Raw genomic sequence first — 27,155 nt, 5'->3', positions numbered from 1 at the left:
ATCTCTAACTGGTTGATGGATGGACCCAAAGAGTAGTTGTTAATTCTTTAATGGCTGTTAGGGATGATGTCTCTGGTGGGTGCTGGCCCTGTGTGGTTTCATGTTTTTTTTTTTTTTTAAAGCAATCGGGTTAAGTAATTTGCTCAAGGTTACACAGTTATTTCTGGGTGTGGTGCTGAGTGCCTGAGCCCAGAGGTGCTCTTACTCACTGAGCCACCTGGCCGCCCCTAAGCAATTGGGGTTAAGTAACTTGCTCAAGGTTTGGAAAGCCAAGCAAAGGCAACTTCCCAAGGTTCAGAATACCAGCATAGGCGCTCTCCATTTTATTCAGTGACAAATTAAGAACAGAGAAGATCAACATATAGCATAATTCAAAATACATTATAATTAAATAATCTCCAAGTACTACCCCACCCCTGGCCATTACATTCATTTAGTCCATCACAAAGCCCCTCTTCTCAAATGGAGATTCGTTTCCAATCATAAGTAAAGTACATTCATTTGTTCAATTACAGAGTTCCCCACCCTTGGATCACAATTGAATCTACCCCAGAGTTACAACAAGCTTAAGCACAGCATTTAATACCCAAATGGAGGTCTTTTCTTCATCTTGACAAGAGGCAAGTTCTCAGCAATCTTTGTTCCTGGGGAGACAAAGCTTAGCAAGGCCACAAGATACATTGCCAGTCTCTTCATTAATTCATTCTCTGTCTGCAGAACAGTCCCAGGACCCCTGAAAACATTAGCAAACCCCCCTTCCATGATTTCTGTAAACATACAACAAGAAAATCCTTCTTCAGGGCTTTGGAACCAACAGCAAGGTTCCAGAACCTCTGCAACAACAGCACTGTCTTTCACCAGTGGACAGATCTGGCAAAACAACATCAAAACAGACAGACAAAGTACCAGCATAACAGCCATGTCTCCTCAGTCCTTGGCAGCTCTGGGTGGCAGATCTCAAAAGTCCTGGGCAATTCAAGTGGCCCTCAGCAATCCTCTCAGTCTCTCTCTCTGCCTCCAAGATGCTGCTTCCAAAAGCTTCTTCTGCCTCTCTCTTTTCTTGTGTCTCTAAATTTACATCACCAGCTCCTCCCAATTCAGCCCTGTCTTTTCACACCAACAAGTCCACCCCACAAGTGGGATTCACAAGCTCTGGGTTTTAACACAATCGATTTGAAAACCAAGCCAATACAGGGAGATCTTTATATTTCATTACTATTACAAGGTTACATGGCTAGGTGTTTCTGGGTGGTTGCTAAGTGTCTGAGCCCGGATTCTATCCCCAGGTCATCCCGACACTGGAGCCGGTGCTCTTACTCTCTGTGCTAGCTGGACGCCCCTAGTTTCATGTTTATCAAGGACACAAATGAAGGTGTAGACAGCATACTCAACTCACTTGCAGATGACACCAAGATGGGGGGCTGTCATGCTGAATGTGAGGGCCAGGATCTGCAAAGCTGTCAGCAGTAAGGAGCTGCATCTAATAAAATGAAATCCAATGGAAAAGAGATAAAAGTCTTGCATTTGAGATCAATAGAATAACCTCAAGAAATACAAGATGGGAAATGCATGCCTGGAAAACAGGTCTTGTGAGAAAAACATGGGGTTTTAGTGGACTGTGTGCTCACTTAGAATGAGCCACGTGCGTGGCAGCCAGAGCACTGACGCAGTGGGCTTGTGGAGTGCTGGGCCACTCGACTCCGGAGGGTGACTCCTGAGGGCTCCTGCTGGGGGCCTCTGCTAATTCTTCCAAGGTTGTTGGTGAGGCCTTTCCCAGTCTTGTCCAGCTCTTTAGCTTGGGTTGTTTGGGGAGTCTTGGTCTGAACTTCCATCATGGTAATACTCTATCATGCAGCAGCAGCAACAGCAACAAACCAAAAAACCGGCTGATTAAGACTCATAACAATGTATGTAAGAGGAAGTGGAGAAGGAAGATCACGGTCTACTCCTGTGCAGGAATGAGTATGATGAGTACAAGTTCTCCCCCACCCCAGGCTCCCCCGCCTCAGGCTTCACTAGTCCCTCTTCTCCCCCTGGTGGGAGAAGGAATCAGACATCGCCAGGATCCCAGTCCAACTGTGTCAGGCATTGCCAGGATCCCAGTCTGATTGTAAAGACGGTGTAGCCTTCTTCTGAAGCCTCTTGGCTTGACTCGGCTCCTGCTGGATTCAGGGACACCACAGCCATGATGGCTCCATGAACTTTCCCTTCCGTCTCTCCACCCCAGACCCAGCCTTGGACTTGGCTCATCTGCTCCTGTGTCCTCCACAGTCCTTCCTTTCCCTTCTTCTCCTTTTATTTCCCTCTGCTTTCTTGACAGCAGCCCCTTTGTCTTCCTGCTTCTACTCTACACTTGTGAATGCCACTACCTGGCCTGGTCCAAGTCCCTTGGACCTTGGATGTCCTGCAGGGGCCTCTGGGGATAGCTTCCCTAGTCTCAGATGAGTCAAGAGTCCTCATTAAGGACAGGGCCATTCTCACTGACATTACAAATGAGTGAAGGATGTGTGATGCTCAGAACACAGGAGGCCACGGCTTCACTGTCCCCACTGGTCAGACCCCCTTTAGAGAGATGTATTTAGTTCTGAGTTAGCTAGGAAGGTCATTGGCAGGTTGGAGGCCCCCTCAGAGGAGGCCTCTCAGAGGAGGAGGGTAGTGAGGTGCCAGTGAGCCCCAGCTGGAGCTCAGAAGCTCTCATTTCAAAGCCAGGAAGCTCTCAGCAGCACTTAACATAGTGTTTGGTACACTGGAAACACTTAATACGTGTTTGAACTGAATCATTAATTCTTTCTGCCGTTATGTCACTCTTGTCTCTGGACTCTTGGCTCCAAAAAATCAAGATGGAAAGAAAGCCAATTTGGGTTGCACTCAATTTAGGCTTGGTCTTGTTGGATGAAGGATTTATGAATGGAATTATTTTTTGAAATGTATTTGTGATGGCAAAAAGAGACCTGAGAGGTGGCCTTTGGCCATGGGAACTCCTATCCCCATGTGTGCCTGGTACTGACTTACAATGTGTGGCCTCTAGTAAGGGCAAATAAATGCTTGCTGCCCACCTGCCTGCCCCTGGACTCGTGCCCCCCCCCCCAGTCTTCCCAAGGGCCAATGATAAAAAGAACTGGGAGATGTAAGGGGGGCTGGTTCTCTGTGACCATCCTGAAATAAACTGGGAGAGTGCAAGAGGGCTAGACCTCAGAAACAGTCACAATCTGAGGCTCTCCTAGAATAATAGTAACTAGTGCTAGCTAATTCTTACATGACACCCACTGTGGGTCTGGCACAGTGCTGAGGCTTTATAATTATTCATTCATCTGATCCTCACAACAACTCTGGGAGGGAAGTGGTATCTTTAATCCCATTTTACAGATGGGGAAACTGAGGAAAACAGTAAGGATGTTTCTAGTGTGTGCTGGCCCTTGTAGTTTAATGTTTATCAAGGATTCGAGACATCCTTGCTCAAGGTCACAGAACCACCAAGTGTCTGAGGCTGGATTTGAACCCAAGTCTTCCTGACTCTAGGTCTGGGGTTCAGCCACACCTAACTGTCCCTCATATACCCCCAAAAGAACATGCATCTTTAAGCAGTGCTTGGAACTTCCCCACCTGATTGGTCAGTGGCCAGGGCCCTCCCCCCCCCCCAAAGCTGCCCTAGCGGAGGAGGGGCATCTGGAAGCATTAGCTGGGCGCCCACCCCGGCTTCCACTTCCACCCTTCATCTCTGGCATTGTTACCTCCTTCATTTCCATGACAATGCCAGGCAGTGCCTGGGGGTCCTCCCAGCGTGATTGGCTGGCTCTGTTGGGCTCTGGCCCCTCACTGTTAATCTTTCTAAATGATTTTCAGAGGTTTGCACCTCAAATCAGGATGTGTTTGCTGATGGGCTTCAGGGAGCAGCAGGGTCTGGGGGGCCCGGGCCACTTGCTCCCTCTGACATCTGCTGCAGGGAAGAGGGGAATTGTCCTGAGTGCCCTTCCCTGAATTTTCACAAATACTTTCAGATGCTATTTTTGAATGTTTCCACTTCCCAGTGGAGAACCCTGGGAGCGGAGCTCTGGCCTCAGCCAGGGCCTGCTTACATAATCAAATTGCTGCATGCATTGGAGCAGGACACAGGGACCTGCATGCCTCAATGTCCTGGTTTGTAAAAATGAGTGCTTGTCCCAGAGCTTCAAGCAAGGACCAATGGCTGCAGCTGAGGACTGACTGTCAGTGGTGGCAAGAGGCAGAGTGTGTATTCTGATATAGTATGGTGTGGCAGCCCAGATGGCTGGGTCAGGCTTGATTGTGCCCTTTGGCAGGTCATTGCCTTACACGGAGGAGAAAGCATAGACAACCGAATGTCAAGGAGCATTTACAGGACGCTTTCAGGCCTGCAAACCTCTTTATATCTGTCAGCTCATTTGATCCTACCAACAACCTGGGAGGTAGAAGCTATTATCATCCCCAGGAGGAAACTGAGACTTGAGAATTTACCTGACTTGCCCAATACTTTATTGGTAATTGTTATTTTTATCATCAAGTACTCTGATTCAGAATGGTAGACAGGGAGACAGCTCTGTGTAGTTGCATATTCTGCCATATCAGCTAACAAAATAGACTATCAAATAACTGGGGGTCTCATTTTCTCTCTCCCGCACCAGCACAAGATTTCATGGAACCCAGTGTGCAAGGGCATTTTTTGGTGCAAGTAGGAAATTTGTGTAGATGAAAAAAATCAGTCCCATAGTCCAGGGCAGCTGGAAATCCAAGATGAATGCTAACCAGCTGAACTCAAGGCAAGAGCTGGGATGGGCTGTGGAACGCTTCGGGCAAGTGGCAAAGGAAGGGGCCGCTATCAGACTGGTGACCACATACATGTCTCTCTTACTCCCATTTCTATGGCACTTCCAGGGTTACCAAGCAGTTCCCTGGAAATTCCTTTTTGTGAGAGAGGCAGTTCTAGGATGACTGTCCTCCTGGGGAAGCAGGAGCTCAGGTCCTGGCCTGTCGTTTGCCCAGGGTCACACGAGGAGTGAGTGTTCATAATAAAATGCAAGCCTGGCTTTTCCTCTCTCTAAGAGTTCTCTAAGCACTTCCATGATTCTTGGCTTCTTATTTCTGGGCTCCACTCTGAGACAGGGACAGGACTGTGCAGTCCTGTCCTCCTTCAGATTTGATCTCATGTTCCTTACTTCTAAAATGTCTGGGTTGGATCATACACTCCTCTTCAGTCCTAAAATCCAAAGATACTAATGGGCAATTTTTTTTTCTTTCCTCAAACTGCTGACAATGAAAAAAAAGCAAAGGTATTTCCCCTTTTGCAGATAGTAATTATCTTTTCTTCCCTTTCTTAACTTGTTTTGGGGAAAAATGATCATTGGACTTTGGGAGCCAAAGTACTTGAGTTTAATTTCCCAGTTCTCCTGCTTTCTCTCTGAGTGGTCTTTGGCAAGCACGTTCATCACCATAAGGCACAAAACAAAGTTCAGCTGTTCTTCTTTTTTTTTTTTAAAGCAATTGGGGGGGGTGGCCAGGTAGCACAGCAAGTAAGAGCACCAGCTCCAGTGTCGGGAGGACCTGGAGATCGAATCCCGGGCTCAGACACTCAGCACCACACCCAGAAATAACTGGCCGTGTAACCTTGAGCAAATTACTTAACTCTGATTGCTTAAAAAAAAAAAAAGTAATTGGGGGTAACTTGCTCAAGATTACACGGCCAGGTGTTTTTGGGTGGGTGCTGAGTATCTGAGCCTGGATTCAATCCCAGGTCATCCCGACACTGGAGCCAGTGCTCTTACTCGCTGTGCCACCTGGCAGCCCCTAAGCAATTGGGGTTAAGTAACTTGCTCAAGGTTACATGGCCAGTTATTTCCGGGTGTGGTGCTAAGTATCAGAAGCCCGTATTCGATCCTAGGTCATCCCGACTCTGGGGCTGGTGCTCTTACTTGCTGTGCCATCTGGCTGCCCCTCAACTGTTATTCTTAAAGAATTTTTAAGTCCTTTTAAACATAAGGAACTACATGTGATAACATCTAGGATGTTTCTTTTGGGGAATGATTTTATAGGCTATGAATTTTTATCTCATTTTTGTCCATTCGTATTTTGGGTGTGCACAGGTTCTTTGCGGGGGGAGCGGCGGGAGTGGGACATGACACTTTTTAGGTTTTCTTTAGTGTCAGAAGCTGGTACTTAGAGACTACAGAATGTGTAGGTTTTTTAGCTTTAGCTTTCAAAGCCATCTTATATCTAGTATGGGTGCAGGATCTCTGGGCATTTTGAAACAAAAAGTCTGTTAGTGGGTATATATGTTAATTCATGTTCACAAGTGGATTTATTTTTTAGTAGGGATGGTACCACCTGTCGCATCTCTCTGGTAGTAATGAGATGCTGGCCTGAGTGGCCAAATCCTTCTGTACCAACAAGTGTGACAGCCTCAGGCTTGGAGGGCTCCCATTTATTTGGATGACAAATGTGTCAATAATGGGGGAAAGATGGTGTGTATTATTGAAAGCTGCAGGAATCTGTGTGACAGATACTCAGACTCTGCCCAATGAGTCTCCCCAGGCTTGCACAGTACCCGCCATTTGCCTGGTAGGCCTGGGTGGAAAGCCAGCCCAAGAGCTGCCAATAATCACAGACTCATTTGGGATGGAAATGGGAGCAGAAAGAGAGCATGGAACCATGTAGCCACACACAGGAAGCCCCTGGGAGCTCGGAGCTGGGCCTAGGTCCCGGCAGCCTCCACCCTCTGGGATGCCCATCCGGCCCCTCCTCTGCCGGGAGAGCTGCTTGCGCTGCTCAGTTTCCTGAAGGCCCCAACCCTGAGCATGTGGTATCTCTGTCAGAATGCTCTGGTTTGTCTGTCCAAGCTGGCACCTTGGGCTCTGGAATCACGAGCTTTAACTTCTGTCCGGGATATTCCATAGCACAGAATCCGGCGGGTTTGCTGGGCCAGGGGGCATCATGGCACCAGGTATCAGCTGGGTTGTATGTAACAGGTGCTGAAATGCTTCTGAGATTAGGCTGGTTTGGAATGAATGAGTTACCTGGAGAAGAAATCCAGACATCTGGTTCTGTCTCTTGGAAGGTTGCTTTCTGAGAGCTAATTAAAATAAGCTCAAAAAGGTATCTCCCCACCCCAAGTGCTTAAAAATTAAACAGGCTTTAAATCCAGAAAAGCCATTGGAGGCCATCAAGTTCAGTCTCCTCATCTTACAGCTGAGGAGCAGAGGAAACAGGCCCAGAGAGGTAAGCCAATTTTCCCAGGGTCACACAGCTAGTAAATATTTGAGGTAGGGTTGGAGCTCATGCCTTCAGGGCTCCAGGATAGGCCTCCAGTTGTGTGGATCTACAGCTGCACCTGTCCCATTGGGGGAGAACAGCACACACACACACACACACACACACACACACACACATCTGAGTCTAGACCAGAACTGGACCTGTGACTTCAGTGACATAGGGGAGTCTCAGAAAGGACATTCCCTGTGCTAAGTCAAGCTGTCTTGTCTTTTAGAAGACTTATAGTCCTAGAGAGTGGTCTGGGGCACTGAGGTTCAATGACCTTCCAACGGTCCCACACGTACCATTTCAGAGGAGGCATGTGAATCCAGGAGTACCGACATTGAGACCAGTTCTCTGTCCGTTAAAATAGACGCGCAAAAATACGCCCAAATAAAACCTGCAAGGCTGGTTCTTTTTGGGGGAGGGGAGGTTGAGGAGGAGAAACCTGTAGCTGGGACTGTGTGCAGGGGACTGTGTGCAGTGCACCATGATCCGTGCAGAACACCCAAAGAGGCACAGGGCCTCAAGAAGCTCCTGATACAGTCGGGATATGCTAAGTTCATTTTCAGAGTGGGATCAGAGATCTGAAAGGGCCAGGTTTCCTTTAACTGGAGAGAATCAGGGAAGGATCCACTTGGAGTGGCTCCTGAGCTGGGGGAGAGGAAGATTTCATCAGGGGCTCTGGCCCAATCTATGCCCACACAGGGAGGTGAGAGAGGGTCAGGTGAGAAGGGGATCAAAGGTAGCACGGGGGACTATCTTTTTCTCTGTTCTTCTCGAACTTAGCACAGTGCCTGGAACATAGTAGGCGCTTAGCAAGCACCTCGACTGAGTGATGGACAGAAGGCTAGCCGTAGGAGTAGAAAGGAGGAAATGGATGTGAAGGATATTGTGAAGGTGGAATCCACAAGAGGAGGAGAGTCATTCCATGTACGGGGTGTGGGGTGTGGGATGAGAGAGAGAAGATGCAGAGATGGCAGCTAGATGCCCACATTTGGAGCTGGGGCAACTGGGGGCAAACTGGTGTTTCCCTAAATCGCCAACCTGCCATTTTGTATTTATTTGGTATATTCTTATGTAAAAGTGCATTCATTTCATATTTTGGCAATTTTTCTGTTTGAAAAAGACAAAGACAGATATGAGCATGAAAACACTAAGAAAGCAGCCCGAACAGAGGATGCTATTGTCCAGGGCAAAGACTGCCTTGGTGCCTCGTTTCCCAGAAGTTTGTTTACATAGGACCAATGGAAGGCCTTTAGAATGAAGAACTCGGCAACCCTGAGACGTAGAGAAGCTTTGTGATCTTCCTGCTCATGGCCTCTCCTGCACTGGGAAGGATTTGGCAAATGTACTGGCTGATCACCCTGAGTTAAAGAGAAGCTTTTCACCAAGGACACCCAGCCCTGAAGCAGGAAGGTTAGTTTGAGTCTACTTGTTGAGAGGGGTGGTGACAATGTTACCCTTACATGTGTACATGTTGTATGCCTTCATTTTTACATTCCCAGAACCTAGGGATTGTAGGTGCTTTAATTTTGTGTTGAAGGATTGTTGATGGAGTGATGTCCTCCATACAAATAGGGAATCAGGGAACGAGCCAGATGTTTTCTTTTGAGGGGGGAAGATGCCAAGTTTGATTTTTGACATGTAGAATATACAATGCCATTGGATATCCCAGTTGGGACATCCACTAGCTGGATATGTCTAGTTGCTGGTTGAAGATGTGTAGCACACACATTTGCATACTCAGGATGGCTGCTAGCACATAGCTCCGACTGCCTGAATCAACTACACACTTTACATACATCCCTGAATGGAAAGAGCCTTTACATCTGAGCAGTCAGGGGGCTCTGAACACACGGACACTGAGAATCTCCACCAGGGAATCACAAGATCCTTCTCATAAGTGAGCCCCCCAAGCAAAATACCAACTCAGACTATGTATATACTTCTCAGAGTCAGAAGGCATCACAACCCTGTTGACTCAGTGCCTACACCTGTTACATACAATCCAGCTGATACCTGGTGCCATGATACCCCTTGGCCCAACAAATCTGCCCAATCATACCCACTGGGTTCTGTGCTATGGAATCTCCTGGACAGAAGTTAAAATCAGGCTCATGATTCCAGAGCTCAAGGTGCCACCTGGGACCTATTAATGGGAGGGAGAAGATGTTAAAGCCCATTGACATTACAAGATGTTGAAGTGAAGCCTAGGGAGAGATTGGGGCTGAATTAGTAGACCTGAGAGTAATATGAGCAGAAGTTATTATTGGAACCTTGGAAGTGTCTGGAGTCACCATGGGAAGGAATGTAAAGAGGAAAGAGAAGCTAAGGAATGAGAAAGTGGAGAAGGATACAGACGTCTAAAGCCAAAAGGAGAGAGCGCTGAGCAGGAAAAGGGGCTGGCCAGTCACTGTGGTGAGGTCAGGAGAATGGGACTTTTTGAAACCCATCAGAGCAGCTCAGGAGAAGACGAGCATGTCTGGAAATAACCATTTCAATAGTGGCCTAAAGATGAGGGTGAGATTGGGAGGGCTGGGAGAGTTGCTGTTTGTCCTTCGTTTTTGAAAAATGACATCACAGAGTAATGTCTTGGCTTGCTTATAAGTGGGATTTAAGTGAGGAAGAGCTGCACTGTCTCACTCTCTTCCAGGGTCATTGAAGTCCAGTGGCAGGACAAAGGTCAAGATGACCGGCTATGTCTGGGATGCAATGAATGATCTTGGTGCCTTCCATGTCTGACCAAGCTCTGGGGGCGCCTTTATGGCCATCGGAACAAACTGTTCTTCTTCATCCATTATGCTGAGGAAAGTCTTTGCATGCTTGGGATAGACATCCTCTAACTCCCTGGTGGATTTGTGGGCTGTTGGGTTAGCCCATCTGCCAAGTTCAGCCGCTGTGTATGCTACAGCTTCCCGGCGTCACAGATGAGAGTTGGATGACAGAGGGCCACCAAAGGGGGATGAGCATTCTTGAGAAGGACCAGCAAGCCCTCATACCCAAGGCACTAGTCTTCCTGAACACCAAGAGAAGTTGAACCAGCAAGAGTCAAAGATGTTCTAGAAATCTGGCTGGGGCAAAAAGATTGTGGCCTATACAGTGGGGGAAGGGAGAGGGAACAAGTATTTACTCTGTGTCAGAAACCATGTTAAGCACTTTACAAATATCTCATTTCATTTGAGGGGAGAGTGGGAGCAAAGGATGGCCAATTTTTGGTCTTGCTTTAAATGTTTTTTATTAGGATAGATTTGTTTGTTGGCAAAAGGAAAAGGGCCAGCAGAGATGGAGAGATGACGGATGAAACTCATTCAGTTGCCCACTTCTTACACACTGCTAGGATTTACATGCTCACACACTCATAAGTGACTTCCCCATGAGCCACATGGTTTTGTTCTAAGAGGTGATTTCTTAAAGTGTGACAATCTTCTCTGAGGGAGCAGCTCTGAATTTCCCCCATTTTTCTCCTGCTGCAGGCCCAGACCCCCTGGTAATGAAACCACTGGGCTTCAAGAGAAAAGACAATAGTCTGTTCTTGTCAAAGGACGAGAGTTTAGGCTAATGATGTTCTAGAAAAAACATGACTTTTAAAGGTTGGAAATGCTGTCTAAGGTTAAAAACTCAGTTTTTCTTATGAAAAAGAATGTTTTAAGGGGGAGAGGGAGAATGAGTTTTGAGAGGACCCTTGTCTTTTAAGTGAGAAAGCAATCTTTATAGGAACAAAAGCAAAAATCAGTAAAATTCAATGGTTCTTAAATGTTGTCAGGAGCCTTTATGAAGCACAGAGCTCATCCTTTAGGCCATGGCTGTGAGGAGCTAAGGGGTGTGTGTGGCTGGAGTGATTGGAGAGGGAGCCACTCACTGTTGTCACCCAAGAACCCCAGGTGCTTCTGTAGCATTATCTCCACTCCACCTTCATGAGTTCACTGGGAAACTCTAGGATTCAGAAAGCTCTTCAAGAAACTCACTGGGATGCAGGAGTGTGAGAATTGGTAATGAGGCTGTCTTCTTGCCCAAGTAGATAGGGGAAAATGATTAATCATTAGACATATATCTGTATGTAGACATATGTTTGCACATGCACATGCACACGCACACACACACAGAGTGGCTGTGTTATATCTAGAGGCCTGGCTGGAGGCTGCATCTGGCCTCAGACACATGGCTAGCTGATCAGTGCTGGTGAAAGTCCTTTCTGCACTAGGATTTCCCTCCATCTGTCTCTAGCTTGTGTGAGCTCCATATTTGCTGCAGTCCTTGAGGATTCTGTGATTTGGTTGGCTTCTTCCTAGAGACAGATGCCAGCCCCCAAAGGCTGCCTTGGTTGATAGGTGCTGTTTGGAAATCCTCCTCAATGGGCCTCCCTGTGCTTAGTCACAGAGACAGACACTTAGACCACTGTGGGGGGTCATATTCAGAGCCTTTGCAGGGATGGTGCCAGCTGGTTCTAGCCTTCAGGAACCCAAGGTCAACCCCTGGTGACTTTGGAGATGGCAGAGGTGGGCTTTGGTGCAGGAGATAGACATGTGTGTCTTTCCTTACCTCCATAGATAGAACTTTGGTGGGTTTTTTAATTTTAATTTTTGGACTAGATCTGTGATTTCACTAGTGATGAAGGAGATGCCTGTCAGTGTAGAGACTCAGCTGATTTTCCATTTACAGCCTTAGCAGGTCAGATAACCTGCGCAGGGTCACATGGCCAGTATTTATGTAAAAAGAGGGACAGGAACCCAAGTCCTTCTGACTTTGAGAGCAGCAGTCAGGCGGTCTTTCGTACATCATCTGTATGTGTATATGCCAATAATATATGTATCTATGTATATATGTGGATGAATAATCTCACATGCTATAGTAACCAAGTGAATTCATCTCAACAAGCATGTATTAGACACCTACCATACACAGTGCCCTCTGCTAGTCCCTGGGAAACAGAGAAAGAGTGAAAAAACAATAAGCAAACCATCATTACCTTCAGGGAGTTTACATTCTACCACCTGGTGAAAACATTTTAACATCCTTTTCTCTTGCCTGAATTCAGCTTGAGCCTGGTCCTGTCTGAAACCATCTGTCCTTGGCCACCTTCTTGGCCACAGAAGAGCCCTGTTTTAAGAGCTGCTGAGCTTTCTCTCAGGCTGCTGGCCACGGGTGAATGGAGAAGCAGGAACAGTTTGAATGGCATCTCCCTCTTGACTTTTCTTCCCCCTTCCCTAATTTCGTGCCATGCGCAGCCTTAGTTCCTGGGCAGGCTGTAATTTTCTTGATCTCCTTCAAATACACTCCCAAGTCCCAATGTCTCAGGGTTCTAATCTAACTTTCCAGCTGCAGCCTTTGATACATTCTGCCAAAACAGTAACAAAGCAAAAATAATGAGGAACATTTTAGACACCGTCTTAGACCAGACAGGATCAAAGCTCACAGGTGCCTGGCTCCCTGGGAGCAGTTCTGGCTCTAGCAGAACTCAGTAAGTCACTACTTCACTCCTCTGGGCCCCACTCACCTCATGTGTCAAAGCGGGATAATATGCCCACTAGATCCCAACAGGTCAGTGAGGAGCGAGCAAGATTCTGCCCATTCGGTGCTTTGCCAGCCTCCAAGGGATAGCAAAATGTCATTGGTTATTAAAGAGAAATTCCCCTGCAGCACCTTTACCCTCCATCCTTCCCTCCCCTCACCCCCTAGACCAGAGTTGGGGAGCCTGTGGTTTCAAGACCACATGAGGCCTTCCAGGTCCTGGTACAGCCTCTTGACTGAGTCCAAGTTTTACAGAATAAATCCTTTTATTAAGGTGATTTGTTCTGTGAAGTTTGGATTCAAAGGGCCACACTTGAGGACCTAAAGAGCCATATGTGGTCTCAAGGCCACAGGTTCCCCACCCCTGCCCTAGACACTGCTTCTAGACCAAAGCTTCCTGTCATTTTATGAGTCGATCCAAGTCAAGCCAGCAGGCACTGGTTAAACACTGAGGCGCTGTGTCTCTGCCTTCTGGATCCCACTGGCTCAGTCTACCCCTGCTGCCTCCCAATGCCTGAAGGCCCATGCAATCATAGCCAACCTCCAGGTGAGCAGAAAGTTCAATAATGATCACGGTAGTTTCAAGGGATCTATGTCTCCCCATCTGCCATTTTGTGTCTCTCCCATGCATTTATAAGTATGTCTCTCAGGAGCGCTCTCATTGTCTCTTTATGGCAGCTCATTGGAATTCCCTTTGAATGAGCCCATCCCTGAGTATATAAGTAGCTGGAGAGCATAGAGTTCAAATCCAGCCTCAGACTCTTATTAGCTGTGTGACCTTGGGCAAGTCACTTCACCCTGTTAATCTCAGGTTCCTCATCTGTAACATGAGGTGGAGAAGGAAAATGGCAAACCACTCCAGTGTCTGTCAAGAAACCCCCACATTGGGCCACGGAGAGTAGGACATAACTGAGACAGCTGACCCATAACATCCCTTAGAACAAATAAAAGTCTATTGGATAGACCAAGCTCATGGCAAGCGAGCCTGTCCCAGTCTTGAGGAGGAGCAGAGAGGGCTGGCTTGCCTTTGGTGGACTGTACAGAGAGGTCTAGGCTTGGAATTAAGAAGACCTAGGCTCCAATCCCAGCTTCTCCATTTACTTTGTGACTTTCAAGCCAGTCATTCAGGTGCCCTGGGCCTCAGTCTCCCCATCTGTGATATGGGAGTAATAACACTTGCCAATCTCTTCCTTTTGAGATTAACCCCAATGTGTCCTGTGTATACCTTGTTTGTTTGTCCATAGCTTTTTCTCCCCTATTTTGTCGTCCCCAGTAGATGGCCTGCTCCTCGAGAACAAGGGCTTTCTTTTGCCTTTCCTTGGATGTGCAATGTTTTACACAACACCTGGCACACAGTCGGTGTTTAATAAATGCTGATTGCCTGACTGTTTCTTGAGGTTCCTGTGAGGAGAGAGCCTTGCCAGCCTCAAAGGGCCATCAGAATGAGAGTGGTTTTTCCACTGCAGTTACTTGTGCTTTTGACTCATCCCCACCCTGCCTCCTTGGGCACAGGGACCATGGAATTTATGCCTTCAACCCTCTCAGGGCTCCCACTTAGCAGATGGGTGAGAAGTGTATTCTTTCAGAAGATGATTAAAATAGGAACAACGCAAGATGCCCACCTCAACAAGAGGGTGAGGGCTTTTATGATTCTGGCTCCCTGACACATAGAATGCTTCAGGAAAATAGACTTGCAGGATGTGAGAACATTTAAAAAATGCCTCCAGGCGCTATGATTTATTTGGAGATCTTAGCAGAATATATGAAGTTTTAATTAATACAGAGGCTTCCCAGTTTGACACTAAATCTATTTTTTGATAGGTACATGTACACACACACACACACACACACGCAAACTCCCACTCCCAACACAGAAGAATCCTAGAATCTGTTAGCTGGCACCTTGCAGACCTCATAGCACCCCCTGAAGCCAGACAAGCTTCTTCCCCAGTTGTCTGGTGGAATCAGGTGTTTGTGGTCACGGTCCCAGTTCTGCCTTCAAGGTACTTGGAATGGAATGTCTCCTTCCTTTGTCCCTCCCCCACCATCCTCCATCTACTTCTGGATCTTCCTATCTTCCAACTCCTGCTTTCTCTTGATGAACAGATCGCAGATTGAGAGTTGAAAGGGACCTCAGAGGCCATCTATTCAAACCTGTTACTTTGTAGATGAGGAAACTGAGACCCTTAGAGGTGATATGACTCATCCAAGAGCTAGAGCTTGAAGTCAGACCCTCTGATGGCAGTGATATTTCTACTAACACTGTCTGACTCTTGTGTTGGCCATTGTTTCCCTGGTTTAGAAAGCATTCATGGGGAGGAGCTGCATTAGGTGCTTACTTTCCATCCAGGAAGTGAAGGGTCTGAGGTGATGGTTTGAGACACCTCTGGGTCTGAGAGGTGGCCTGGGCAGGAAGGCAAGACGTCTGTCTGAATAGCCTTGGACCAATGTCCTTTCATAGACCTGGCTGAAGGCTTTATGTTCCTGGGGTCACGATTATCATCAGCCAATCGATAGTGCCATTTTTGTCAATAGCTCAACAGTGCCTATGGTGATAAAGGGCATCCAATGGAAGTGTTTTATTTATGCTCAATCTATTGTTAAAATCTCTAAGGGATTTTGGTGGGAAAATGTGCATTATAGGATACCTTTGTTTCAAAAGTTTTCTTCTAGTACAGGGTTATTTTACAAAAGTCTATGAACTTGTTTAAAAATATTTTGTTAATTCTATTTCAATATAATTGTTTTTTTTTTTTTTACAATCTTACACACTTTCTTTTGTGTATTTAGTAATGTGATTCTGCGAGGGGGTCCACAGGCTCCCCTAGCCTGCCTGTCCCAGGGGTCCAGGACACCCTTGAGGTGACAGATCCTACTGTAATCTAAGACTGGTTGGAAATGACAGTGGCATTGGCAAGCTTGAGCAGCTGGCAAAGTGCTGCCCAGCAGAGCCACGGATTTGCCCCTGATTGTGCCCTGCCTGTGTGAGCTTTTCTCTTTTTGCAGATAAGATGCACAGGCTTGCCCTCACTGCACGAGTTCAGGGCTGCCTCCTTTCTCCTGAGAGGGTCAGTGTGGACATTGGCAGAATGACCTTGTGGGTGCATTCCTATTTCCCTCACAGCAGGGCTGGTGCTACACAGTCCCAGTGGCTATCCAGGCACCATTTCATTGCAGTGGATTATATCAGCGCAACGGAGGAGTTGAGTCTGCAGAAATAAGAAGGCAGTCATCCCAGGGTTCTCACCGAATCTCTTCCGATGTCTGGGCTCGGTGCTGGGGACCTCTGAACACTGATAAAGGAGGGGTTGTTCAGAGGAGGCCAACCAGATGGAGCTAATCAAAAGAGCTGGGGAGGGGAAGTGCATGGCCAGAAGATTTAAGGGAGACTTGAGAGCTGTTTTTTGGGGGTTATGATATGGTACAGGTACTAGGCTTGTTCTATTCTGTCTTAGAAGGCAGAGCTAGGAGCCATCAGACATGAGCACGGATTCTAGGCAAGGAGAACTTCCCCAGTGCAGAATAGGCCACCTTGGGAGGTGGGGAAGGGCTGGCTGAGGTCTTCCAGCAGAGGCCGGACAACCGCACGTCAGGTGGCTCATAGCGAGGGTTTCTTTGGGAGCCTGGTTGGACTAGATGCCTCTGATAAGCCTCCATCCTAGCATGGGGACAATGCTGTAGTACCCAGGGAGGTGGGCATGTGGGGAGGGGACAGAGGAGGCTGGCTTCAGGAGAAAGGAGGCAGGGACCCAACAGCTTTGTGCATCTTCTCTTCTGGAATACACAACTTGGAAGCACAGAAACTTATGAGTTAATGAATGCAGCGCACAGTGAGAAGCTGTCAAAGCCGCAGCCGCTGATTTTTATAACTTCTTTTGAAAATAAAGCCCCAAACCTATTACATTATTCTGTCCTTATGCTTTCTTAGAATCCTAGAGGACAAACCCCAGCCAACTTGAACAGGAAAGTCCGTGGGAGTGCTAGTGTGGGGAAGCATTCTGTCATTGTCTGGAACAGACCCAGAGGTGTGCCTGCCCAGGCCCACCCAGCAGCGAAGCAGGGTCCTGCCTGCCTAGGCCCACTCAGCAGCGAAGCAGGCTCCTGCCCCTGCTCCCCTCTCTACCTCTGGGCTGGTCCTGGAGCATCACAGGACTGGGGCCTCTACCCCCCCGCCCTTCCTGGGGCATCTTTCTATGGCTCCACTCCAGGAAATCCAGTTTGGGGAGTGGGCTCTGCTGAACCACTGGGGGCACTTTGGGCTGTCCCAATGGGGGGGGGGGGTAGGAAGACGCTGCAGCCCAACGCTCTTCAGAGGGGATAGGCTTTCTTAGGTCTGTTTGTGTGGGGAGTCCAGACTGCTGCCTTCCGGCCTCCGCACTTGGTGCAACAGCTTCCGAGTTAGCTGGGGGCAAACTCTAATTCTGCTACTTACTGCTGGTTGACCTTGGGCAGGCTCCTTCATCCTTGACCTCATTTTTGTTCCCTCTGGACTAGGAAAGGGCTCACAACCCCGATCTCCGAGCTCCACCCAGTTCTTGAGTCCGGATGTCCTGCGCGGCTCACCGGCTCCTCCGGTGTCCAGGAGGAGGGCCGCAGGTAGCTCTGGGCCAGGAGGGCAGACCGCCATCTGTTGCCCAAAGCCCCTTCCTAAGTTGGAGTCTAATTATGGACCTGCCATTCTTTGCCAATTTCTCTTTATTCCTCTGGCTTGTGCTTCTGAAAGATGGGCCCAAACAAAAAGATCGTATCTGTGTGCCGTGCTTTAATTTATTTTCACCTTTTTTTCTCCTTTGGAGACCCCCAGTGTATCCGCACTTTGTTTACCACAAATTAAAGCGGGTCTGATTGTTTACCAGCCGGGAGACCCCTGTGCATTGCTGCAGCCCTTGCCTCTATTTTTTTTTTTTAAATAATCACAACCTGGGATTCATTTGCAAGAGGCCCTAATCTGCATGAGAATTATACAATTAACTTTTGATTAACCACCTAGTTCTTTGGGAAGCCACAGTGTATAGGGTCCTCAGCATTTAAATCATCCCCCTTAAATTGGGAGCAGGCCTTTCATTAGCGGTTGAGTTGGACTAAACAACAACATTTGGAGATAATCAGGGTCAAAACAATAGTCGCTGCGGCAGGGCTAGAATGTCATCTTTAAATATAACAGGCGAGATAAAGGCGCCCAGATTGTGCCTTATCAAAACACAAAAAAATCAAAGCCCGCTCTTGTCTGGCGCACAAGGCGGCTGCCCCGGCGTTCCGGGCGCCCATTGTCTGGCCCCTAGCTGGTGCCGGATTGGCATTCAGAGAGTCCCCTCTAACACACATTACATCACGTAGGGTACTTATCTCGGAGTCTGACAATAATTATCAGGAAGAATATACTCAGAATGACTTTTTTGTGCTTTTTATGCATCGCCAACACAAGGAAGGGGAGATAACGGTATTATGAGAAAGGGGAGAGTCTCGGAAGGCTCTCCCTGGAGCGGCTGCTCTTCGATTAAATTTGCAGCCTTCCTCTGGCGCGGCTGCGGAACAAGGGGAGAGAAAGACAGGAGCCTTTTATACGGGGCAATAATAGGCCGAACACAGCCCTCGCGGAAAGATAAGATCCATTGTGCAGCAGACAAAGGACACCACTTGCAGAATATCTATGAGCAAAGTTTGCAATGGTCGCGGCCCCCGCCCCCCCTCATTCTTTACTTCCTTTCTGCATCTTGAACTGGTTCTGGGATATGGATATCAGGCTAGCTTCCAGAAAGAGAACGCGGCCACACCCTCACCATTGAAAAGAACAGTGACACCCACTTCGCGGACCGAGAAAAAACCAAGACTTTCCATCGTGGTGGGACCTGAGGCCAGGGATGGAAACTGTTCTCAGCCTGCCCTCTGCCACTCCATCCCTTCCCCCATCCTTTCCCCATCAGAGGATCAAAGAATCCTAGATTTCTAGTTGGAAGACACATGAAACATCAAGGATTTATTAACCTGGCATCTACAAACTTAAATATATATATATATATATATATATATATAATTGTATTAGAAAATTTCCTTTTAGTCCTGAGCGTGTGTGTATGTGTGTATATGCGTGTGTATGTATGTGGCATTTAAAAAACATTGTTCTGGGAACGAGTGCAGGGATCTCCCCAGTGCGCCAAATGGGTCCATCACACAAAAAAGAGGAAGAACTCTGGCTTGTACAACTCGTGGAGCCTTGTGTTATGCACATAAGGTTCCAATGGAAACCAGTGGTAAGGCTCACGAGGCTAGGTGGAGGGAGGAGACTGTGGCATTCTGCTGAAAGGGATGGCCCGGCAGTTAGGAAAATAGTGTAGCGAATTTCAGTGATTAAGGACACCTCACTGGGCGCTAGTCCCGCTTTTGGAGCACAGATGCTGTAACGAGCAGGATTACATGTCAGGAGACCGAGGCTCCAGGGACTTGAGGTGACTCGCCCCCGGCAAGGTCCCAGACAAAGATGATAGCTATAAGACTCAATGTTACCTAAGAGCCCCGTTCAGCCACGTCTGATTCTTTGTGACAGGCCCAGGGGTTTTCTTGGCAAAGTTGCTCGAGTGGTTTGCTGTTTCCTTTCCCAGTGTGTCCCCATTTTACAGATGAGGGACAGAGGTTAAATGACTTGCCCAGGGTCACACAGTTGGCAAGTGTTTGAGGTCACATTTGAACTCATATCGTCCTGCCTTCAGGACCGGGGCACTCTCCACAGTATTACTTCACTACTCCTTAAGAGTTCTAGCAATGTGTGAAACAAGGATCACCCTGGAGCCTGAGGCAAACAAAGTCTTTATCTATCTTGAGGAGGCAGCATTTGAATTGGGCTTTAAAGAGTTGAAAAGGTTAAGACTGACTCAGAGACTTTGAATGAAAGAAATTAAACTTAGTGGCCTTGAGAAGTCATATGAAGTCAGTTTCCTAGAAGGACTTGAGAGACCTGCTGGGCTGACCCTCTCCTTTTATACATGAGGAAATGTATAACTCGGGTAGATAGCAGCATCAGAGAGAGGATTTGACCCCAGGATCTGACTGCAGAACTGATTCTCTCTTCACTTGGTCCCCCAGGCTAGAGGTGAAGCATATTTGGTGTTTAGGTACCTTCATATGCAGATGATCAGCAGTAACAAGTCAACTTATTCTTCCAGAGGCTTTGGGGTTATCTGACTTGTGTTTGTCCAGCACACTGTAGGGACTTAATAAAGGCTTGCTAATGGAATGGGGAGGATGAAGTCAAACTGGATGTAGTTCACATGGATTGTGATGAGCACCTCTAACTTACCTCCATTTGGCATTTCTGGGAGGGACAGGCAGGGGGAGTATTGGCCAGCACTAGTCTCTGTCCAGCAGGAAACATGCACCACCCGCCATGTTAAACGTGGGATTTCCTACAGCATTTGGCATTTCTCGGATCCATGTTCAGGACCAGGGAGCTGGACTCACAGCTGGCTTAGCCGAAGCTGTCACAGAAAGGCTCTTCCAGACTGACCCATTTACCTTATCGGCAAGCTCTCTTGTCAGGAGTGAGGAATATGGAACGGGTAAATTGGGGACTAGGAAGGTTGTAGTAATAGAGCTTCTCAGCTAATTGATTAGCAATTATGCTTGGTAATATTGCTCATTTTAATTGTGCTTAATCTCTATTTTGGTAATAAAGATTATTGTTTTGGATTATGACTTTATTGTAATATACTAATTACTAACTTGTAAAATTAAAGTGTATATTTTTGCATACTAAAAAAATTCACAACATGCTCTTATGTCATAGCCCCCCTTTTTGAGCAGGAAAATGTTTTTTTTTGGCATTATATTTATAAGAATTGCAGCCAGAAATATGTACTAGGAAAAGAAATAAAATATGGGAGCTTTTTTTTTTTTTCTTTAAAGCAAGATTTATAATCCATTATGAAACAGGAAAACAAAAAATGGTGAGTTGTGATTGAGAAAGCCTTGGTCTTGGCCTCTGGAAGACCTGGCTTGAGTCTTGCCCTGATACTAACCAGCCGTTTCCATCCATAAACCTCTGTCTAGATCTCTCAGTAGCTTGTCTCTGTCTCTCTGTCTCTGCCTCTCCCTCTCTGTCCATCTAGCTGTACCTTTGCCTGTCGGACTCTCTCTTTGTCCACCTATGCTATGCCCTCCTCAGCTTAGAATACTCAAACAGATACTCTCTGCTCTCCATCTAGCACATTGAATGGACCCTCTGTCATGAATACATATATATATAAATAATACACATATGTATGTATACAATAAGCACAAATATGTGTATATGTACACACATATATGTGCACACACATGCATACATATTATACAATTAAAATCACTGATCTATAAGCTGAGAAGCTATATTACTATGACAGCATTTTACCTGTAGGTGGTGTCTATGTGTTCATATGTGTGTAGGTCAGCTAAGTGGATAAGATGCTAGGGCTGGAGTCAGGAAGATGAATTCAAATCTAGCCTCAGACACTTACTAGGTATGTGACCCTGGGCCTCAGTTTCCCCAACTTTAAAATGGGGATAATTATAGCACTTCTCTCCCAGAGCTATTGTGAGGATCAAATGAGATCTTGTTTGTAAAGCCCTTAGCACAGTGCCAGGCACATGGAAATGCATACTCCCTTCCCTTCCCCTTTGGCTGGATTTTTTTGCTGCTCCCTGGGTTTGCTCCTTGTTTTCCTAAGGAGGGAGGCTCTGGATCCCATTTGGAAGTAGGTTCATTGTGTTGTTGAACACAAGTGGAGAGCAAGGTGCTGTTCTCAACCTCTCCAAACACATCAGTCTGGGGAAGCCCTTTGGAAGATGCTGCCTTGACTTCATTTTTATTGTTTTCCTCAGATAATGTGCCAGAATCAAGGGCATTGAAAGCTGTCTAATTGGGATCTGGCAGCCAGAGGTGCTGCTCAGAGGAGCTGAGAGCAGACCCGGGATGCCTGGCCAATGGGCACTTCCTTGCTTGGGCCCAGGGCACAGCACTCAGTCTCATGGCCAAGATGCTGCTGGGGCTGCTGCCTCTGCGTCCCCATCGGATGAACTGTGGTCCTTCCCTGCCATCAGCTCCAAAAGGAGCCACTTGTGAGGGATCAGGGACAACCCAGAGGAGCTCTGCCAACTGCCATGATGCGGGCAAAAATGGAAGGAGCCTTTCCCTGGGCCTGGAGAAAAGGCCCCTCCTCACAGCATGTCAAGGGAGTGAATGGCATGAGGAGCAGAGAAAAAGGGGTGTGAAGAGGATGTGACCCAACCCCTGGAGTGTGTGTGTGTGTGTGTGTGTGTGTGTGTGTGTGTGAATTCTTTCAGGAAGTTAAAAAGAAATTGCCCACAATCATTGTTAGTGGCAGTCATCTTCACTAAGCCTTCTTAGAGTTAGAAAATAAAATATGCGTTATCCCCATCAGCTTGGTCTCAGATGGCAAAGCAGGGCTTGGATGCTGACATGAAGAAGCGATCTCATTTCCAAAAATGGGTGAGAATCAAGGCTGGAAATTCAATTTAATTCAACACAAATCACTACGTCACTAGTTCTCACAGGTGAAAAAAATGAAATTGCAAAAGCCATCACTTCTAGGGAGGAACAAATTTGTTACTTAGAAATTGTGAGCAGCTCAATTCATTCACGGTCAATCAATCAATTGCTAAATATTTTAAGCTCCTACTTTGCCAGCTTCTGTGCTAGGGACAGGGTATACAAAAAGAAGCAAAAGACAGCCCCTGCACTCATGGAGCTTACAGTCTAATGGGGGAGACAGCATGCAGATGAGTACCTACAAAACAAGCTAATTTCAGGATGAATAGGAAATAATTAGTAGAGGGAAGACCCTGGAATTAAGAGAGATTGGGAAAGGCTTCCTGTAGAAAGTAGGATTTCAGCTGGGGAGGTCAGTTGGAAGAGTTAAGGTGGGAGAATGTTTCAGGCATGGGGGACAGCCAGAGGAAAATGCCTGGAGTTGAGATTCGCTCAGTCATTGACAGCTGGCACAGTGGAGAGCCAATGTATTCAAATATGACCTCAGCATCTTACTAGGTGTGTGACTATGGCCAAATCACTAAAGTTTGGGCTGCCTCAGTTTCTTGATTTGTGAAATGGGAATGCTGTTAGCACCTACCTTCCAGGGTTGTTGTGAGGATACCCTGAGGTAAGAAATGTAAAGCCCTTTGTCTGCCTCAGAGTACACATACACATACACACACACACTCACACACACAATGACACACACATACACATACACTCACACACATACACACACTCACATACACACAGACACACACTCACATACACATATATACACACTCACACACATACAGACACACTCACACACAGACATGCACTCATACATACACAGACACACACTCATACACACATACAGACACTCACATACATAAAACATCTGTATGTGCTAGCTATTGCATTATCCGTTTATTAGTCATTTTATTATTCATGTATAGTTTTTTATCCAATAATTGCTCACTGGCCTAAAGGACACTGCACTCAGATTCAGGAGGCTGGGGTCCCAATCCTAACTGCACTAAGGTGTTGCAGTGCGTAGAATGTTGTAGCAGCAAGCACCCCAGCATCCCCAGGGTGGCTGCCACCACAGGTTCTTGGATCTGCTTTGATAAAGGAAAGCAAGTCAAAATGGGTTAACAAGCTTACTTTAATCAAACATGTATCGTTTACCTAGTTTAGGGGAAAAAGGTCAGCACCCCAAACTTCAGAATATACAGACAGAATTATCAAGACAGAGAAACAGATCAAATAGACAGTTTCCAAACTGTCCAACCATTACATCCATACCAAAACAACATCTGGGTTTTTCAAAGCCGGGGGACCCTCAACAACGGCTTCCCAGAATCCAGATCAAATCACAGAACACTTCTCAAAGTGAGCCCCCAAACAAAGCTACACATCAGGGCTTATATAGCCTTCTCCTGGCTCAGAGAATGTAACAACCTTATTGACTCACTGACCAATCAAGAAGTATCTACTGAAAAACAAGCCTTCCACCCCAGGTTCCAGGTACACTTTAGCCTAGGGGCAGGGAAGATCTTTAAATTTGCATTTCCATTACAAATGTCCTGGTCTCCCTTGAGGAAGGCTCAAGCTCAAATGCTGTCCTAGACACTGGCTGTGTGTCTTGGGTGAGTCATTTAACCTTAACCTGCCTCAGTTTCCTCATCTGTAAAGTGGGGCTGTTTCTAGCGCCTACCTCCTAAGGTTATTGATGCACTAGAATGGGAACATAAAGCCCCTGCCAAGCTCAGAACCCTCCCTGAATGGGGGCTGCTTTCATGGAGGGCAGCTGCTGGACACCTCATCATCTCACCTCACTAAAGATAGCTTTCTCATCTGCAAAGTGATTGAGTTAGGGCAGATGAGCTTCTTCGTTTCTCACAGCTCTACATAAAATAGATAACCCTAAATCTTGAAAATCCTAAACCAACCTGGGAGCCCCGCTTTTTCTGAGTGACAGTCCAGCCCCTTCCTCAGAGGGCTGTTATGAGAATTGTGTGATAGATGAGGCAGGCAGAGCTCCCCTCCCAGTGCTGCTCACCTTGTCCTCTCCTCACCGCTGTCACTGTGGTCACACCCCAAAGTGGGCCCGATACCGCGTGTGACACAAAGTCTAGCTAAATCGCTCTCAGACAACTTCAGGGTGCGCAAAGCAATCTGTCTATTATTGTACTCGACCCTCACAACCTTGTTTTTTTTTTTAAGCAATCGAGGTTAAGTAACTTGCTCAAGGTTACATGGCCAGTTATTTCTGGGTGTGGTGCTGAGTATCTGAGCCCAGATTCGATCCAGGTCATCCTGACACTGGAGCCGGTGGTCTTACTCGCTGAGCCACCTGGCCACCCCTAAGCAATTGGGGTTAAGTAACTTGCTCAAGGTTACATGGCCAGGTGTTTCTGGGTGGGTGCTAAGTGTCTGAACCCGGGATTCGATCTCCAGGTCTTCTCAACACTGGAGCCGGTGCTCTTACTCGCTGTGCTACTTGGCCGCCCCACAACCTTGTTTTTTAGACTAAATTAAATTTTATTTCATTTTCATGAAGATCAGACTTCTCCCCATCCTGTTCCTAAATCCCCCATTGAGAAAGCGAGAAGCAGAGCCCAGCAAAGCCCTCCCAGCAACCTTGCAAAGGCGGGCCTGTGTGTATTCTCATTACCATTTACAGCAGAACAGAGGAAGAGAAGGGGGAAAGGAGCACGCGTCTATAGAACACTTACTCCATAGCAGGCCTTGTACAAACATGATCTCACCTCAGTGTCACACCTTCAACCACTTCACTTCATTTAAAGGGAGGGAGACTCAGGTTCACAGTCTTGCCCAGGGCCCCAAAAGTGTCTGAAGTGGGCTTTGACCCATAGTCCTGAAGGGTGTTTGATTATGTATTAAAATGAACGATGGCCACAGGTATTGAGAGGCAAGAAAGACCTTCCTGGGCTGAACTGGGCAGGGAAGGCTTCATGGAGGAAGTGGAGTTTGAGCTTGACCTTGGTCTGGAGAGTTGGGGGTGGGCACTGAAGGAGCAAAGGCACAGAGATGGACGGTACTGAGCCAGGTGTGTTCAAGTACAGCAGCCTGTGTTGGAGATGAACAGAAAGAAGACTGCTAAGGGAGGTGGGGGACAGGCTATGGAGAGCCTTGAATGTCAAGCACAGGTGTTTGGACTTTCTCCTGCACCCTCTAGGGTTCTGAAAAGGTGAGCAATGAAAAGAAAGGCATGTTTTAGCAAGATATGTTTGTGAGGTGGGGGTGGGTGGGGAGAGGAGAGTCCAGGGGGCGCTAGAGAATCAGCCTAGAAGCCAGTGTGACCCTAATAGTTCTGATTTACAGCCTCAAACCTTGATTTGTACTGGTCGGCTGCATTTCCAGAGTGTGGTTGCTCTGTCTCTTTCAGGGCTCTAGGAAACCCTAAGGGACTGATGGCCCATTTCTAATGCTATAGCTCATGAGCCCCCACCAGTGTGTCCCTATTGATATCAATTACATTTAACTAACTTTTACAAAGTGCTGTCTGCTAAAGTAGCATAGTATGAGCAACTGGTACAAAACGTCCTCCCAAAAGTCTGCGCACAATCTTCTGGTACAAACAAAACCAGGGGAACGTAGACCGACTCAAGCTCACATGACACGTATGATAAGTGCATGTGATAAAGGGTGTCACAGAGGGTAGACAGTGGCATGTGGATTCAAGGAGACTTGAGTTAAAATCCAGTCCCAGACACTTACTAGGTGTGTGACCCTGGGCAAGTCACCTAATCTGTTTGCCTCAGTTTCCCCAAATAGGAATACCAATAACCTACCTCCCTGGATTGTCATGAAGATCAAATGAAATAACATTTGTAAAGGGCTTTATGAAACTAAAGGTGCCGTAATAATGCCACCATCCTCTCGATGGTCCTAGCTGCAAGAAGCCCTTCCCTCCATTTCATGGGGCACTAACGAAGTTCTCCTTAGGTATGATGTGCTTTCTGCTGGGCTCCTTGTACAGCCCTCGATGTTGCTTACCCTCAGTCTAGCTTGTTCTCTGCTCTTGATGCAGATTCTTCTGCCAGTTGCTCCAGGGCAGTGGCAGGAACTCCAAAGTCTTCTGGGTCTTTTGAAGTTCATTGGTCTTCCTCTGATAAAAGGGCAAGAAGAGACAAAGGTTCTTTTCCTCCCTCCAGCTCTAAGGAATTCCAATGCCTCATCTTCACTGCTGAACATTTGACCCTTTAGTTCCGTCTGCCACCTTGCACTTTATAGAAGATCCCCAGGGAGTGACTGAGTTTCCTTAGCTGATACCAATACATCTTTGGTGGAGTGCTACTTCACATAACAGCTTTCAAGGACTTCCTGCTCAATCTAGTGCTCTCGAGTGATTGATTCAACATAGATTCTCTCACCTTGTTAAGGTGCTTACATTAAGTGGGGGCAGGATGATTTAGTGATTCAATGAGGTGTTTGGTCCTTGTTCATGCTTAGTTCATATCATGGCTGGGACTGATTGATTCAAATAAGAAGTCTGCCCTTACACCAGGAAAACTTGGGTTCAAGTCCTGCCTCTGGCCGATGTGGCCATGTCACCTAGTGTCCATGGCCATAGTCTCCATAAAATGAAGGCCCTGGACCAGAAGGTCTTGGAGGTTCTTACTGGTTCTACATACCTATGAGTTTCATCTTCCTATGATGAGATGATCTCTTGAATTCTTTCCAGTTCTAACTCCTTAAATGATTCAATCTAACAAACACCCATTGAGTGCCCATGCCAGTCTAGGCACTTTTGCCCTCAAGGAACTTCCATGCTAATGGAGGAGACCAGCATATACACAGATAAGTAAATACAAAATATATGCAGAGAGACTAAAAAGTCAAGCTTTTGACC

General features: G+C 47.0%; 1 long non-coding RNA gene across 1 annotated transcript in view; it reads right to left on the bottom strand.

Moving 5' to 3' along the window:
- Positions 1-27,155, bottom strand: part of LOC138172123 (uncharacterized) — a 1,064,577-nt gene that overhangs the window by 110,327 nt on the left and 927,095 nt on the right. The gene's annotated exons all lie outside the window — the stretch shown is intronic.

The sequence above is a fragment of the Petaurus breviceps genome, unplaced genomic scaffold (assembly GCF_028583685.1).
Source record: "Petaurus breviceps papuanus isolate PSGF00001 unplaced genomic scaffold, PetGlider_PUasm1.0 490, whole genome shotgun sequence".
NCBI classification, from domain to species: Eukaryota; Metazoa; Chordata; class Mammalia; order Diprotodontia; family Petauridae; genus Petaurus; species Petaurus breviceps.
The sequence above is the reverse complement of the archived record's forward strand: the minus strand, read 5'-3'. Positions and strand labels throughout refer to the sequence as shown.